At 45.7% G+C, this 18,145-nt stretch overlaps 1 pseudogene; it reads left to right on the top strand.

The window, feature by feature from the left end:
* Positions 1–257: 257 nt before the first annotated feature.
* Positions 258–14,097, top strand: LOC135574128 (cyclin-K-like; annotated as a pseudogene).
* The last annotated feature ends 4,048 nt before the right edge of the window (positions 14,098–18,145 follow it).

Genomic DNA, 18,145 nt, shown 5'->3' with positions numbered 1-18,145 from the left:
AGCGTGAAATCCGGTGGAGGTGGTTGAGCAACATTTGATTGTGACTGGAGCAGAGATGAATGGAAAGGTAGGAGGTATGAGTTTAGAGTGCGGGATGAGTCTATTGGTGGAAAGGGTGGAGGTAGAGTAGTGGGAGTAAAGGTTCAGAGTGCAGTGTTGTACTGAGAGTGTTCAAGGTGTTGGTGAAATCTAAGGACGAGGGCGGAGTCACTCCGATCGCATAGATTAGGCTGGGGATGTGGAGAGTAAAGCAGGATATGTTGCTGAAGTTCGTCAATACTAAACAGCATGACAAGGAGCTCCAACTCAAGCATGGTTCTTCTTCTGTGGGTTTTATGGCGGACTACAACCCACGAGGGTGTATTGCTGCCACCAACGGGTTGAACCCCCCCGAAAAAAATCCACAGGTAATAGTGAAACTAATTTAAACCACCCCAATAAAAATAGCACATTGCCAAACAAACAAAACTCCCACTTCTTTTTTCCACATCTCCCTTCTCAGGCTCTCGGACCTGAGAGGGTGATACGGCTTGTGCCAATATTCCATGTAACTCCTTCACTGAGAAATCTTTCAGCCCCAGGAACCGCTCTGCTGCATCCACTATGATTTCTATCTTCCTGGACCTTCTCTCCACCTTGGCAGTGCCATTAATTACCATAGCTATAAAGGCCACAAAGTCCACCTTCTTAACCTTTAAAATGGCAGGATCCTCCTGGTGAAAGGAACCCCCTGCATCCTGCAGTGTAGGCCTATCCACCACCATGGACTCTTCTGATGCACCATTCAAACCCTCAACTCTTTTCACAGCTGCTGCTGAATATGAAATGCTCTGTACAGCCCTGACTTTGGCTCCCTCATTCTCTTTCACCCTTGTGGGGCATTCAAAAGACGTGGCTTCATGGTTCCCACCGCAATTACAACGTCACATATTCATCACTTTTCCACAACTTTGACATCTCTGCTTCTCCCTTCTGCAAACACTTGATACATGACCAAAAGCTTTAAAATGATCACACTGCATTGTTCTTGGGATAAATGCTCTGACTCTGTAGTTAATCTACTCTAACTGCACTTGAGTAGGGAGAGACTCCATATCAAAAAAGAACAGATAGACTCTTCACTTTTTCACCATTCACCACACGATTCATTTGACGTGCTTCAATCACTCCAGGAATACTTTTTATCTCTTCAAAATCGACTTCCAACGAGATGCCAGACATAACCCCCTTGAGGGGTGCCCTGTTCCGAAGAGACACACTCCACACTTCAAACTTCAAAGCATTTCACTACACCTGCAATAACATCTGCTAAACACATGTATGTGACCAATAAGATTTGATTTGACTTATCAAATCGTTTTAAGACCATGCAAGTTCATTCAGGTCCGCAAAAGCACAAAAAATCTTGTGATGCTCACAGGATCATTCTCATCCCTGTAACTATTTAGTCAGTTTTTCATTCTTTTGGTCAATACTCTAATTCTCCTTGATTCTACTGCCATTGTATTCAGAATCCACGTCATCTGCTTCCGCCATCTTTCCTCGCTGGTTCTGAACCTCCAACTCAAGCAGCCATGTAAACATGTGGTTAATAGTAGCATGCCGGATCAAACCAAACAGTAGTGGGTGAAGGGAGTTATTACAGCAGTAGCAGAAATGAACAATTCTGCATGCAGGATTTTGCAAAAATATCCTCAGTGTACAATGTAAAAAAACGAATCATGTTTGCAGAGTAGAATTAGGCCGATACCTGCTAATTATCAAAATTAAGAAAAGGGCTGTTATATTTGAAAAGAAAGCGATTCCCAAGCCTTCCATGACAAAGCCATCACCTACAGATAAATTAACCTGGAGAAGAGCCCCCTAAGCAAGCTGGTCCTGGGGCTCTGTTCACAAACACGAACAGACCCCCCAGGACAGCAACACAATTAGACCCAACCAAATCATGAGTAAAAATAAACATAATTACTTGACACATTGGAAATAATTAACAAAAGAACAGAGCACACTATAATGCTATTTGGCCCTAAAATGAGAGTACACAGTGGCAGAATAACTGACCACAGTGACTGACCCAAAATTAAACAAATCTTTGACTATGTGCAGACTCCGTGAGCCTTGCTATTGAGAAAGGCCGCCGTAGGCAGACCTGGTCTCAATAGAAAACAGGCGATGTGCACACTGTCCACAAAATGAGGTGGAAACTGAGCTGCACTTCCTAACATGCTGCCAAGTGTATCACCATATTAGACACATATTTCCCTCAGATTACACAGACCCACAAAGAATTCAAAAACAAATTCAATTTTGATGAACTCCCATATCTATTAGGTGAAATATCACAGTGTGCAATCACAGCAGATGTGTGACCTGTTGCCACAAGAAAAGGGCAACCAGTGAAGAACAAACACCATTGTAAATACAACCCATATTTCTGTTTATTTATTTTCCCTTTTGTACTTTAACTATTTGCACATCATTACAACTGTCACATTCTGACCATAGTTCTTTTGTGTTTTCTTTGTTTTAGTGTTGGTCAGGACGTGAGCTGAGTGGGCATTCTATGTTGTATGTCTAGTTTGTCTATTTCTATGTTTGGCCTGATATGGTTCTCAATCAGAGGCAGGTGTTAGTCATTGTCTCTGATTGGGAGCCATATTTAGGCAGCCTGTTTTGTGTTGGGTTTTGTGGGTGGTTGTCTTCTGTCTTTGTGTCATTCCACCAGATAGGACTGTTTTGGTTTTCACATTTATTGTTTTGTATTTTGTAGTGTTCTCATCTATATTAAAGATGTTGAACACTAACCACGCTGCATTTTGGTCCTCCTCTCCTTCAGTGGAAGAAAACCGTTACAGAAACACTGTATATAGACATGACATTTGAAATGTCTTTATTCTTTTGGAACTTTTGTGCGTGTAATGTTTTGTGTAGTTTATTTCACTTTTGTTTATCTATTTGACTTGCTTTGGCAATGTAAACATGTTTTCCATTCCAATAAAGCCCTTAAATTGAATTGAAATAAAGGACCACTTGAAGGGAGGCTCTCTTATTGAGGCAAAGAGCCTCCAGATAACACCAGATGAGAAAAAGGTAGATAGCCTGTCAGTGCTATTAAACTTTGAAGAAATTGTAGACAGAAAAAAATACGATTGGGTATATGAGTTACTATGTCAGAGTTTATGTTCCGAAACTGTTGTGTTGCTGTAATCTGTCAAAGGGCATGTGGCAGCACTGTGTAAAGGCAAAAGGAGATGTGAGACGTGTGGGGGAGGATATGGATATGGGAAATGTGGAGACGTGGTCCAGTTAAAGAGCTGTAACTATGGAGTTTGTGCAGTGATGAATAGACAAGTGGAATGGGCAGCAGGAGGAGTGAGTGTAAAATATTGTATGCAGAAGCCGTAGTAGTACAGTAGTTCACGCAGAAATGAGCGGGGCACCTAGATGAGTTGGTATTCCAGGGCAGATTGGGTTGCAGGTTGGGTGTGATGGAGGGAGCATAATGGGAGAATGGGAGAACACAAGACTGGTAGGAGATATGAAGAAGGCTGTTACATTTGTGACAGCAGCAAACAATTGCTCAGAAACATTACAATCTAAGACTAAGAAGATAAAGATGATAGTGGAGCAGGCAGTGAGGTATATTGGGATCACAGGACTGACAGGGGAAAATGTACAGGATGACCTCAATAAGATTGAGAATCAGTCCAGCCAGGATTCATGTATTGGTTAATTTACATAATTGTGTTAATCCTCCAATGGAACGCCCCTTACTAAAAAATATTACAGTCCGAGTGCAGTGTATCTGACGTATGCTGTTTGTTTTACTGTCGTCATTTTGCAGTGTAACTGCAATTACCTCATCCAAAATACCACAGTCGACTGCAGTTACTGCACTTTTACTGCAGTTTCAAAACTGCAATCTTATTTTGTAAACGCAGAAGTTTGATAGTTCAAAAAGTTTATTGAGGAATTACCAGCGAAACGTGTATGTCTCCAGGAGACATGGCTTAAACCTACTCTAGGTGTTGTATTACAAGGTTATGTTGCAGTCCGTAGAGATAGGGGGAAGGAGGAGGGTGTGTTACCTTTATAAAGGGGGCGATCCCATATAGGTGTGTGGAACAGGAGTATCACATCAAACTTTATTTGTCACATGTGCCGAATGCAAGATATCAATTTATTTATTTTTTATTAACTAGGCAAGTCAGTTAAGAACAAATTCTTATTTTCAATGACGGCCTAGGGTTAACTGCCTGTTCGGGGGTAGAACAACAGATTTGTACATTGTCAGCTCGTGGATTTGAACTTGCAACCTTCCGGTTACTAGTCCAACGCTCTAACCACTAGGCTACCCTGCCGCCCAATCAATGTAGCAGTCGAACAAATATCAGAATATTATATTATAACTTAAAATAAAATAAATCAATGTCGGCTACAGTAGAACACATGTATGAGAATATAGAAGCACATATTCAGATTACACATTTGAAAGACTACAGTATACTGTTTGTCATAATTGTATATGCAATATCCTCAGCCAACAGCTGCGGCTCCCATCCGTACTCAGAGGCCTGGATGCTGCTGTTGTGTGCAAAGGGAATTACCTTCAGGTTTTTCTCCCACCCTTCCAGGTACCAATCAAGGGACTTGTCCATGGCAGTCTTGAGGGTCTGGTTGGTCCATTCACCAAACCTGGAGGAGGGGTAGGAAGGTGATATCTATTGACAATGAAAGATATTGAAATATGTCTGATTATGTACCATGGAAAAACAAAAACTGTGGGTGTTGAAGATGTCCATCATCGCTTTGGAGGTGGCCTCGCCAGTCTCCTCCTTGAGGGGTATCATACAAAACAAACATCTATTTTTGGTTCCAAACACCCTTTTTAATGGGCTTACAGAAGGGAATTTAGAGTTCAGCATGTACTCTTCCTTTAATGGCCTTAATGGTTATTGACTCCACTCCACCCATCGGTTACCATCAGACACCAACTGTTGCCATTCCTGGATTTTGTGCAAAACTGATCCTAAATCAGCACGCCTACTCTGAGATGCTTTATGAATATGTGCCCTGTGAGTGATGGACACACCTCTCTCTCCTCAGTCTGTGTACTATGCTGTCCCTGCAGTGGGAGCCAGAGATCATAGCTGTAGCAGTCATGTACCTGGCCGGCCGGCTGTGTTAGTTTGACATCCAGGGGTGGACGTCCAAGCAGTCTTCACGGCGATGGTGGGAGCAGTTTGTTCAGGATGTCCCAGTGGAGCTGCTGGGAACGTGGGACTGGCTGGTCTTTCTCTATGAAACAGTTGTGGGTTTATGACATTTGTGCAGGATGTTTTAAATGTTAAAAACAAAAGCATATATAATTGAAAACTTGTTTCATCCAGATCTCACAAGCTTTCATGAATGGTTCTTGAATGATACATGAATGGTTCATGAATGATACATGAATGGTTCATGAATGGTTCTTGAATGGTTCATGAATGATACATGAATGGTTCATGAATGATACATGAATGGTTCATGAATGGTTCATGAATGATACATGAATGGTTCATGAATGATACATGAATGGTTCATGAATGATACATGAATGGTTCGCTGCCAGGTTTGTGAACAATTCGCGTATCATTCATGTTTTATGTCCATCTCTTCATTCAAAGACTCAATCATGGACACTCTTACTGACAGTTGTGGCTGCTTCGTGTGATCTATTGTTGTCTCGACCGTCTTGCCTTTTGTGCTGTTGTCTGTGCCCAATAATGTTTGGACCATGCTCTGTGCTGCTACCATGTTGTGCTGCTACCATGTTGTGCTGCTACCATGTTGTGCTGCTGCCATGTTGTGTTGCTACCATGCTGTGTTTTCATGTTGCTGCCATGCTATGTTGTTGTCTTAGGTCTCTCTTTATGTCGTGATGTGTTTTGTCCTACATTTGTATTTTTAATCCCAGTCCCATCCCCACAGGAGGCCTTTTGGTAGGCCATTATTGTAAATAAGAATTTGTTCTTAACTGACACGCCTTGTTAAATAAAGGTACAAAAAAATCAACAATAATAATAAGTTAGTGAGATCAGGGTGGCTCCAAGGCTACTTTTACCCCTCTTAACTTCACTTTGTGGACTATTTGTTTATGACCATGTTAGTATCATTACTCATGTAGTACCATCATTTAGATCCATATGTATGAAATGCACTCCTCATTAATGACCTCCTCTGCTCCACAGACATCTGCCACCAGATCCTAGACCTGTACTCCAAGGGCAAGCAGCAGATGCCCCAGACCTCCAGCAAGAAGACCCCACTCCCCAGCAGCTGCAGACTCTCACCCAGCTCCGGCTCCCCAACCCCCCCATCCTGCCACCACTCAGCAAGAAGGTCTCGCCCCAGACCAGCCCTCCTCGCCAGCTCAAACGAGCCTACGTGAGTTTGACATTTGAGTTATAAGGTTCTTGTGAGGGCAGGCATCATGCTCTTTTTATGCTCCGATTAACTCAATTGAGTTGTTTTGACACCCATTTCCCTTGTTGTGGTTTAGATATGATCTCCTACAGAAGAAAGCAAGGCACCTGGTGAGCGCATTAACCTTTTCTCTGGCACAGACTCTAGATGATTCCATGGACACGTATGACTGCCAAAGATTCATATGATTCATAACAGTAGGTATGTTAGTGTGACATATTGTTCTCTCTCTTTGTCTCTCTTCCAGAGCCATTGGGCTCTAGGATCCCCAGACTGGAGCCTCCGATGCCCTCTCCACCCACAGCACAACCCCTCTCTGGTGAGCCCACTCAGAGGACCACCAGACTCACTAACTCTTAACACCAGTTCAACAACTGGTACACCTGTTGGTTTCCAGAGGAAATAGAACATCAACGATAGATCAAAATATGCATACTATCTTGTGAAGTTTTATATAGACAGTCCCCTGTCCATTAGCCTTATTGTTTTACCTATTCCCTTATTGAAATGTGCACTTGTGCAGTGTAAACATTGAAATGGTGTTAATGCTGCATATATCTGTCTACTCCATTCACTACTGTAATGTCTCATGTTGCAGAATAAATTATGGACATATGGCAATCCTGCTAGGTGGTTGAGAAGCCCCTCACTCTGCTGTATGGCCTGTCTGATACTCTGCGGTCTGGCCTGTCTGATACTCTGCTGTCTGGCCTGTCTGATACTCTGCGGTCTGGCCTGTCTGATACTCTGCTGTCTGGCCTGTCTGATACTCTGCTGTCTGGCCTGTCTGATACTCTGCTGTCTGGCCTGTCTGATACTCTGCTGTCTGGCCTGTCTGATACTCTGCTGTCTGGCCTGTCTGATACTCTGCGGTCTGGCCTGTCTGATACTCTGCGGTCTGGCCTGTCTGATACTCTGCGGTCTTGCCTGTCTGATACTCTGCGGTGTGGCCTATCTGATACTCTGCTGTCTGATACTCTGCGGTCTGGCCTGTCTGATACTCTGCTGTCTGGCCTGTCTGATACTCTGCGGTCTGGCCTGTCTGATACACTGCGGTCTGGCCTGTCTGATACTCTGCTGTCTCGCCTGTCTGATACTCTGCGGTCTGGCCTGTCTGATAATCTGCACAGACCAGCTGGCATATTCAATCAATCCTTATCCCAGTCTGCTGTCCCCACATGCTTTAAGAGGGCCACCATTGTTCCTGTTCCCAAGAAAGATAAGGTAACTGAGCTAAACGACTACCGCCCCGTAGCACTCACTTCCGTCATCATGAAGTGCTTTGAGAGACTCGTCAAGGACCATATCACCTCCACCCTACCTGACACCCTAGACCCACTCCCATTTGCTTACCGCCCCAATAGGTCCACAGACGATGCAATCGCAATCACACTGCACACTGCCCTAACCCATCTGGACAAGAGGAATACCTATGTAAGAATGTTGTTCATCGAGTACAGCTCAGCATTTAACACCATAGTACCCTCCAAACTCGTCATTAAGCTCGAGACCCTGGGTCTCGACCCTGCCCTGTGCAACTGGATCCTGGACTTCCTGTCGGGCTGCCCCCAGGTGGTGAGGGTAGGTAACAACATCTCCACCCCGCTGATCCTCAACACTGGGTCCCCACAAGGGTGCGTTCTGAGCCCTCTCCTGTACTCCCTGTTCACCCACGACTGCGTGGCCATGCACGCCTCCAACTCAATCATCAAGTTTGCAGACGACACTACAGTGGTAGGCTTGATCACCAACAACGACGAGACGGCCTACAGTGAGGAGGTGAGGGCCCTCGGAGTGTGGTGTCCGGAAAATAACCTCGCACTCAATGTCAACAAAACAAAGGAGATGATTGTGGACTTCAGGAAACAGCAGAGGGAGCACCCCCCTATCCACATCGACGGGACAGTAGTGGAGAAGGTGGAAAGTTTCAAGTTCCTCGGCGTACACATCACGGACAAACTGAAATGGTCCACCCACACAGACAGCATCGTGAAGAAGGCGCAGCAGCGCCTCTTCAACCTCAGGAGGCTGAAGAAGTTTGGCTTGTCACCAAAAGCACTCACAAACTTCTACAGATGCACAATCGAGAGCATCCTGACGGGATGTATCACCGCCTGGTACGGCAGCTGCTCCGCCCACAACCGCAAGGCTCTCCAGAGGGTAGTGAGGTCTGCAGAACGCATCACCGGGTGCAAACTACCTGCCCTCCAGGACACCTACACCACCCGATGTCACAGGAAGGCCAAAAAGATCATCAAGGACAACAACCACCCGAGCCACTGCCTGTTCACCCCGCTATCATCCAGAAGGCGAGGTCAGTACAGGTGCATCAAAGCAGGGAACGAGAGACTGAAAAACAGCTTTATCTCAAGGCCATCAGACTGTTAAACAGCAATCACTAACATTGAGTGGCTGCTGCCAACATATTGACTCAACTCCAGCCACTTTAATAATGTAAAAATTGATGTAATCCATTTATCACTAGCCAATTTATATTATATAATGTTTACCTACCCTACATTACTCATCTCATATGTATATACTGTACGCTATACCATCTACTGCATCTTGCCATCTTGATGTAATTAAATGTATCACTAGCCACTTTAAACAATGCCACTTTATATAATGTTTTCATACCCTACATTACTCATCTCATATGTATATACTGTACTCTATACCATCTACTGCATCTTGCCTATGCCATTCGGCCATCACTCATTCATATATGATTATGTACATATTCTTAGTCATTCCTTTACACTTGTGTGTATAAGGTAGTTGTTGTGAAATCGTTAGGTTATATTACTTGTTAGATATTACTGCATGGTCGGAACTAGAAGCACAAGCATTTCGCTACACTCACATTAACACCTGCTAACCATGTGTATGTGACAAATACATTTGATTTGATACACTACTGTATGACCTGCCTGCTTCTCTGTCTGACCTGCCTGACCTACCTGATATTCTGCTGTCTGACCTGCCTGATACTCTACAGTCATGGCCAAAAGTTTTGAGAATGACACAAATATTAATTTCCACCAAGTTTGCTGCTTCAGTGTCGTTAGATATTTTTTGTCAGATGTTACTATGGAATACTGAAGTATAATTACAAGCATTTCATAAGTGTCAAAGGCTTTTATTGCATGAAGTTGATGCAAAGAGTCAATATTTACAGTGTTGACCCTTCTTTTTCAAGACCTCTGCAATCCGCCCTGGCATGCTGTCAATTAACTTCTGGGCCACATCCTGACTGATGGCAGCCCATTCTTGCATAATCAATGCTTGGAGTTTGTCAGAATTTGTGGGGTTTTGTTTGTCCACCCGCCTCTTGAGGATTGACCACAAGTTCTCAATGGGATTAAGGTCTGGGGAGTCTCCTGGCCATGGACACAAAATATCAATGTTTTGTTCCCCAAGCCACTTAGTTATCACTTTTGCCTTATGGCAAGGTGCTCCATCATGCTGGAAAATGCATTGTTCGTCACCAAACTGTTCCTGGATGGTTGGGAGAAGTTGTTCTCGGAGGATGTGTTGGTACCATTCTTTATTCATTGCTGTGTTCACTCCCTTGGCTGAGAAGCAACCCCACACATGCATGGTCTCAGGATACTGTTGGCATGACACAGGACTGATGGTAGTGCTCACCTTGTCTTCTCCGGACAAGCTTTTTTCCGGATGCCCCAAACAATCGGAAAGGGGATTCATCAGAGAAAATCACGTTACCCCAGTCCTCAGCAGTCCAATCCCTGTACCTTTTGCAGAATATCAGTCTGTCCCTGATGTTTTTCCTGGAGAGAAGTGGCTTCTTTGCTGCCCTTCTTGACAGCAGGCCATCCTCCAAAAGTCTTTGCCTTACTGTGCGTGCAGATGCACTCACACCTGCCTGCTGTCATTCCTGAGCAAGCTCTGTACTGGTGGTGCCCCGATCCCGCAGCTGAATCAACTTTAGGAGACGGTCCTGGCGCTTGCTGGACTTTCTTGGGAGCCCTGAAGCCTTCTTCACAACAATTGAACCGCTCTCCTTGAGGTTCTTATAAATAAATAGATAAATGGTTGATTTAGGTGCAATCTTACTGGCAGCAATATCTTTGCCTGTGAAGCCCTTTTTGTGTAAAGCAATGATGACGGCACGTGTTTCCTTGCAGGTAACCATGATTGACAGAGGAAGAACAGTGATTTCAAGCACCACCCTCCTTTTGAAGCTTCCTGTTCGTCAATCAGCATGACAGAATGATCTCCAGCCTTGTCCTCGTCAACACTCACACCTGCGTTAATGAGAGAATCACTGACATGATGTCAGCTGGTCCTTTTGTGGCAGGGCTGAAATACAGTTTAAATGTTTTTTGGGGATTCAGTTCATTTGCATGGCGAGGGACTTTGCAATTAATTGCAAATCATCTGATTACTCTTCATAACATTCTGGAGTATATGCAAATTGCCATCATACAAACTAAGGCAGCAGACTTTGTGAAAATTAATATTTGTGTCATTCTCAACTTTTGGCCACGACTGTACTGTCTGATGCTGTCTGACCTGCCTGATACACTACCGTAGGGCCTCTCTGATACTGTCTGACCTGCCTGATATTTTACTGTCTGACCTGCCTGATACTCTGTCTGACCTGTCTGACCTACTTGATACTCTACTGTATGGCCTCTCTGATACTGTCTGACCTGCCTGATACTCTACTGTCTGACCTGTTTGATACCGTCTCTCTGACCTACCTGATACTCTACTGTCTGACCTGCCTGATACTCTACTGTCTGACCTGCCTGATACTCTACTGTCTGACCTGTTTGATACCGTCTCTCTGACCTGCCTGATACTCTACTGTCTGACCTGCCTGATACTCTACTGTCTGACCTGCCTGATATTCTACTGTCTGACCTGTTTGATACCGTCTCTCTGACCTGCCTGATACTCTACTGTCTGACCTGCCTGATACTCTACTGTCTGACCTGCCTGATACTCTACTGTCTGACCTGTTTGATACCGTCTCTCTGACCTGCCTGATACTCTACTGTCTGACCTGCCTGATACTCTACTGTCTGACCTGTTTGATACCGTCTCTCTGACCTGCCTGATACTGTACTGTCTGACCTGCCTGATACTCTACTGTCTGACCTGCCTAATACTCTACTGTCTGACCTGTTTGATACCGTCTCTCTGACCTGCCTGATACTCTACTGTCTGACCTGCCTGATACTCTACTGTCTGACCTGTTTGATACCGTCTCTCTGACCTGCCTGATACTCTACTGTCTGACCTGCCTGATACTCTACTGTCTGACCTGTTTGATACCGTCTCTCTGACCTGCCTGATACTCTACTGTCTGACCTGCCTGATACTCTACTGTCTGACCTGTTTGATACCGTCTCTCTGACCTGCCTGATACTCTACTGTCTGACCTGCCTGATACTCTACTGTCTGACCTGCCTGATACTCTACTGTCTGACCTGTTTGATACCGTCTCTCTGACCTGCCTGATACTCTACTGTCTGACCTGCCTGATACTCTACTGTCTGACCTGTTTGATACCGTCTCTCTGACCTGCCTGATACTCTACTGTCTGACCTGCCTGATACTCTACTGTCTGACCTGTTTGATACCGTCTCTCTGACCTGCCTGATACTCTACTGTCTGACCTGCCTGATACTCTACTGTCTGACCTGCCTGATACTCTACTGTCTGACCTGTTTGATACCGTCTCTCTGACCTGCCTGATACTCTACTGTCTGACCTGCCTGATACTCTACTGTCTGACCTGTTTGATACCGTCTCTCTGACCTGCCTGATACTCTACTGTCTGACCTGTTTGATACCGTCTCTCTGACCTGCCTGATACTCTACTGTCTGACCTGCCTGATACTCTACTGTCTGACCTGCCTGATACTCTACTGTCTGACCTGTTTGATACCGTCTCTCTGACCTGCCTAATCGCTTGGCCTAACTGCCTTACAGCTGTCAAACTACTCTGCTTAGAAAGAGCACCCACCGCTTGCAGCACCAACAGCTCTGTTTTCATGGCCCGTCTAGGAAGAGGTTGTGTGTGTGTGTGTGTGTGTGTGTGTGTGTGTGTGTGTGTGTGTGTGTGTGTGTGTGTGTGTGTGTGTGTGTGCGCGTGCGTGCGTGCGTGCGTGCGTGCGTGCGTGTATTTTATGAGTACACGTGTTGAAGTAAGAACATGGTGTGAAGTGGTTTGATTCAGAGTTGTTGAGCACAAGTCTTTCTATAAGGGTTCTCTAATTCCCTTTTCCCTGCAGACCACCAGCCTCCAACCTCCCACCCTTCCGCACCTCTCCCAGGAGAGACTGACCCAACTGGGGTAGGAGGCCCAGCGGAGCCCCCTAAAGGACCTCCACCAGCCTCCCCCGCTACCTCACCGCCCTGCTCCACCACCCCCATCCAGCTACATCATGGGCATCCCCACCTCCAGCTCCTACATGTCAGGAGAGGGTTCCCAGAGCCTCCAGTTTATGATGAAGACATAAGAGCCATCCTACAGCACCATCCCCTCATCGTATGGCCCTCCCCTGGCTTACCATAGCCACGTCTACCCCCCTAATGCCCCACTGTCTGGTCCTCCACCTCCTATCCTACACCTTCGCCCGCCTACCCCCCTGCCGGGGTACAACCACAGCTACCCTCCACGTATGCCCCCAGGACACGGGGACTACCTGCCTGGGATGGGCATCCCTCCTAGCAGCTATTCCCCACACCCTGGAGGACAGATCTAGGTACCCTCTCCACTGCCCCCTGGCATGCCCCTCATCGGTGGCCTGAGTTCAGCTTGGATGGGGGGGTTGAGACTGGATGTGCCAAACCAACACCAGTCTCCTACTACAGGGGAGTTGGGCAACAGTTAGAGCATTGGGCCAGTAATCAAAGGTTGCTGGTTCGGATCCCTGAGCATACTAGGTGAAAGATCTATTGCTATACCTCTTGAGCAAGGCACTTAACCCTGTAGGTAGCGCTGGATAAGAGCATCTGCTAAATGACTAACATTTTAAATGTCCCTCCAGTGTTACTAAGATGGCCAATTGAGGAGACAGACCTTGTAAATTCTTTGAAGCTGACAATTTCTGTAATTTTTTGACAAAATGCTCAGGTTTATAGATATCCTGGTTGAAAGATTATTTGAATCGTAAGGAAATAACCAGGAAATCTGGAATCCTCCAAGCAGGATTTTTTGGAAAACCTTGGAAAGTTACCTACATCTCCTTCGCCAAACTCAGCACAGCCATGCCTCATTAAGAATCAACCCATTAAAATAGTTTTGTAAGGCCACATCACCTCATCCACATCACAAGCAATGTCATCCCTGGCTTGGCAATGGGGAAAATATCACCTTGCCATATCCAATCCTGGACTGACCCCACCTCAATGTCGCTGCATGCCTCTTTCATTGCTTGCAGAAGTGGCAGACGGACATGTGGTTGGCGGTCATACACTTTCCAACACCAAAGCCGTAAATAATTCCTCAATCGAATTGAGAAGTGTGGAGTAAGGGGGCAAGTATATACAACTGTGATGTTTTTGTGGCTGGTGAACCAGTAGTAGGAACTGCCCAGGAACATTCACAGTGGCTCTTTATACTATAACATTCCCCCACGCTGCCCAGGGACATTCACAGTGGATCTTTATACTATAACATTCCCCCACGCTGCCCAGGAATATTCACAGTGGCTCTTTATACTATAACATTCCCCCACGCTGCCCAGGGACATTCACAATGGATCTTTATACTATAACATTCCCCCACGCTGCCCAGGGACATTCACAGTGGCTCTTTATACTATAACATTCCCCCACGCTGCCCAGGGACATTCACAGTGGATCTTTATACTATAACATTCCCCCACGCTGCCCAGGGACATTCACAATGGATCTTTATACTATAACATTCCCCCCACGCTTCCCAGGGACATTCACAGTGGCTCTTTATACTATAACATTCCCCCACGCTGCCCAGGGACATTCACAGTGGCTCTTTATACTATAACATTCCCCCACGCTGCCCAGGGACACTCACAGTGGCTCTTTATACTATAACATTCCCCCACGCTGCCCAGGGACATTCACAGTGGCTCTTTATACTATAACATTCCCCCACGCTGCCCAGGGACATTCACAGTGGCTCTTTATACTATAACATTCCCCCACGCTGCCCAGGGACATTCACAGTGGCTCTTTATACTATAATATTCCCCCACGCTGCCCAGGAACATTCACAGTGGCTCTTTATACTATAACATTCCCCCACGCTGCCCAGGGACATTCACAGTAGCTCTATATACTATAACATTCCCCCACGCTGCCCAGGGACATTCACAGTGGCTCTTTATACTATAACATTCCCCCACGCTGCCCAGGGACATTCACAGTGGCTCTTTATACTATAACATTCCCCCACGCTGCCCAGGGACATTCACAGTGGCTCTTTATACTATAACATTCCCCCACGCTGCCCAGGGACATTCACAGTGGCTCTTTATACTATAACATTCCCCCACGCTGCCCAGGAACATTCACAGTGGCTCTTTATACTATAACATTCCCCCACGCTGCCCAGGAACATTCACAGTGGCTCTTTATACTATAACATTCCCCCACGCTGCCCAGGAACATTCACAGTGGCTCTTTATACTATAACATTCCCCCCACGCTTCCCAGGGACATTCACAGTGGCTCTTTATACTATAACATTCCCCCACGCTGTCCAGGGACATTCACAGTGGCTCTTTATACTATAACATTCCCCCACGCTGCCCAGGGACATTCACAGTGGCTCTTTATACTATAACATTCCCCCACGCTGCCCAGGGACATTCACAGTGGCTCTTTATACTATAACATTCGCCCACGCTGCCCAGGGACATTCACAGTGGCTCTTTATACTATAACATTCCCCCACGCTGCCCAGGGACATTCACAGTGGCTCTTTATACTATAACATTCCCCCACGCTGCCCAGGGACATTCACAGTGGCTCTTTATACTATAACATTCCCCCACGCTGCCCAGGGACATTCACAGTGGCTCTTTATACTATAACATTCCCCCACGCTGCCCAGGGACATTCACAGTGGCTCTTTATACTATAACATTCCCCCACGCTTCCCAGGGACATTCACAGTGGATCTTTATACTATAACATTCTCCCACGCTGCCCAGGGACATTCACAGTGGCTCTTTATACTATAACATTCCCCCACGCTGCCCAGGGACATTCACAGTGGCTCTTTATACTATAACATTCCCCCACGCTGCCCAGGGACATTCACAGTGGCTCTTTATACTATAACATTCCCCCACGCTGCCCAGGGACATTCACAGTGGCTCTTTATACTATAACATTCCCCCGCGCTGCCCAGGGACATTCACAATGGATCTTTGTCCTAGAACATTCCGGCCCCAATGCCTGGTTGAAAATTAACTCATGAGGCTGTGTAGCTGCATTAAAGTCCAGGACTCTGTAACAGAAAATGCATACCATGAATATGGTGTAACTCAAAACACAGGAAAGCAATGTCTACATTTTCACTCAAGGATGGGGTTGGGTTGGGTCAGACACATTCAAAACTAAAGACAAGGCAGGTGCCCCCCCCCCCCCAGAATGGGGCCTCCTAGGTTACACATTCTACTGCCATTACTGTATTCCAGTATAGTACAATGACACTTTTGACGAATGCTGTTCCTTTCAAATGGAACCCTGTACAGCTGCTTCATCATAAGTTGGTGTTGCGGCAGAGTGTCGACATACTGACATGATTGATATTATGGAATGTTGTGTGATCTGGGATGATTTGCTCTTGTAGTTGATGTAGGCCGATGGTGTTGTTTACCAACACTAGATTGACAACGGCCTGTTCATGGTGAACAGACGTTGTCTTCCACCCACAGGAAGTCATCTGGCAGTTCTCTAGAAAATACAAGAACATGTCATTGGTTATGTTATTTTTTACATACTCTACTGTACACAGTAACATCAAAACTGTATTACATGTACTTCACAGTAATATACCTTAAAAAAAATTGCTGAGTAAAATAGACGTAATAGGACTACATTGTATTGTACTGTGATGCAGAATGATGTGCAACAATTACATAGGTACAGTCTAGTGTAGAAAGTTGAAGACACACCTGTTCTCCAGTCTAAATGTCTGTATTATGGATGCTACCGTGCAGGGACTCAGGTTGTTCTGGACTCTCTGCCTCCCTCATCGTCATGTCTGTATTATGGATGCTACCGTGTAGCGACTCAGGTTGTTCTGGACTCTCTGCCTCCCTCATCGTCAGGCCATGATTTATGTTCTCCAGTCTAAATGTCTGTATTATGGATGCTACCGTGCAGGGACTCAGGTTGTTCTGGACTCTCTGCCTCCCTCATCGTCATGTCTGTATTATGGATGCTACCGTGTAGCGACTCAGGTTGTTCTGGACTCTCTGCCTCCCTCATCGTCAGGCCATGATTTATGTTCTCCAGTCTAAATGTCTGTATTATGGATGCTACCGTGCAGGGACTCAGGTTGTTCTGGACTCTCTGCCTCCCTCATCGTCATGTCTGTATTATGGATGCTACCGTGTAGGGACTCAGGTTGTTCTGGACTTTCTGCCTCCCTCATCGTCAGGCCGTGATTTATGACATGGTCCACCAAAGTGGCCCTAATGTCGTCGGAAATATGTCTCCGTCTGTTGCTTGGTCCCCTTCTTTGTCTCGTCCTCCTCCTCTCTCTCTCTCTCTTCCTCTCACTGCCTCCATGTTTGTAAAGTTCTCACCAAAGAGGTGATCTTACCTGAGGTCTGTTTGTAGTGCTGAGGCTCAGGCTAATTGGTGTTCAATTACTGTAGAAGTATTTTCATGTGTGTGTGTGTGTGTGTGTGCGTGTTGCCAATTTCAGGTATGTTTTGCATTTTGAATAGAAGTGTTTTCCCGATGATTGCAAGAGATTTCATTGTTAAAGAAGTGTCTAATTAATGTAAGTGCAAGTGTGTTGCAGAATTGCAAACAAAGTGCAAAGGAGAAAATGTGTTTGTACTTTTGGTGCCTTTAAGACATGATTACAAAAGTTAAGGTTTTGATGCTTTTGCCTTAGCATTCACTTTCAGTGTGTAAGCAATCGGCAAAAACTGTAATATGGAGTTGGTCCCCCTTTGCTGCTATAACAGCCCCCACTCTCTGTGAAGGCTTTCCTCTAGATGTTGGAACATTACATTTACATTTAAGTCATTTAGCAGACGCTCTTATCCAGAGCGACTTACAAATTGGTGCATTCACCTTATGACCTCCAGTGGAACAGTAGTGCATCTAAATCTTTTCAGGGGGAGGGGGGGTGAGAGGGATTACTTTATCCTATCCTAGGTATTCCTTAAAGAGGTGGGGTTTCAGGTGTCTCCGGAAGGTGGTGATTGACTCCGCTGTCCTGGCGTCGTGAGGGAGTTTGTTCCACCATTGGGGGGCCAGAGCAGCGAACAGTTTTGACTGGGCTGAACATTGCTGCGGGGACTTGCTTCCGTTCAGTCCCAACCATAAAAAACAGCCCCAGACCATAATTCCTCATCCACCAAACTTTACAGTTCGTACTATGCATTCGGGCAAGTAGCGTTCTCCTGACATCCACCAAACCCAGATTTGTCCGTCGGACTGGTGAAGTGTGATTCATCACGCCAGAAAA

The sequence above is a fragment of the Oncorhynchus nerka genome, linkage group LG12 (assembly GCF_034236695.1).
Source record: "Oncorhynchus nerka isolate Pitt River linkage group LG12, Oner_Uvic_2.0, whole genome shotgun sequence".
Classification (NCBI taxonomy): Eukaryota; Metazoa; Chordata; class Actinopteri; order Salmoniformes; family Salmonidae; genus Oncorhynchus; species Oncorhynchus nerka.
Note: the sequence above shows the minus strand (reverse complement) of the source record. Positions and strands in the feature narration are given on the sequence as shown.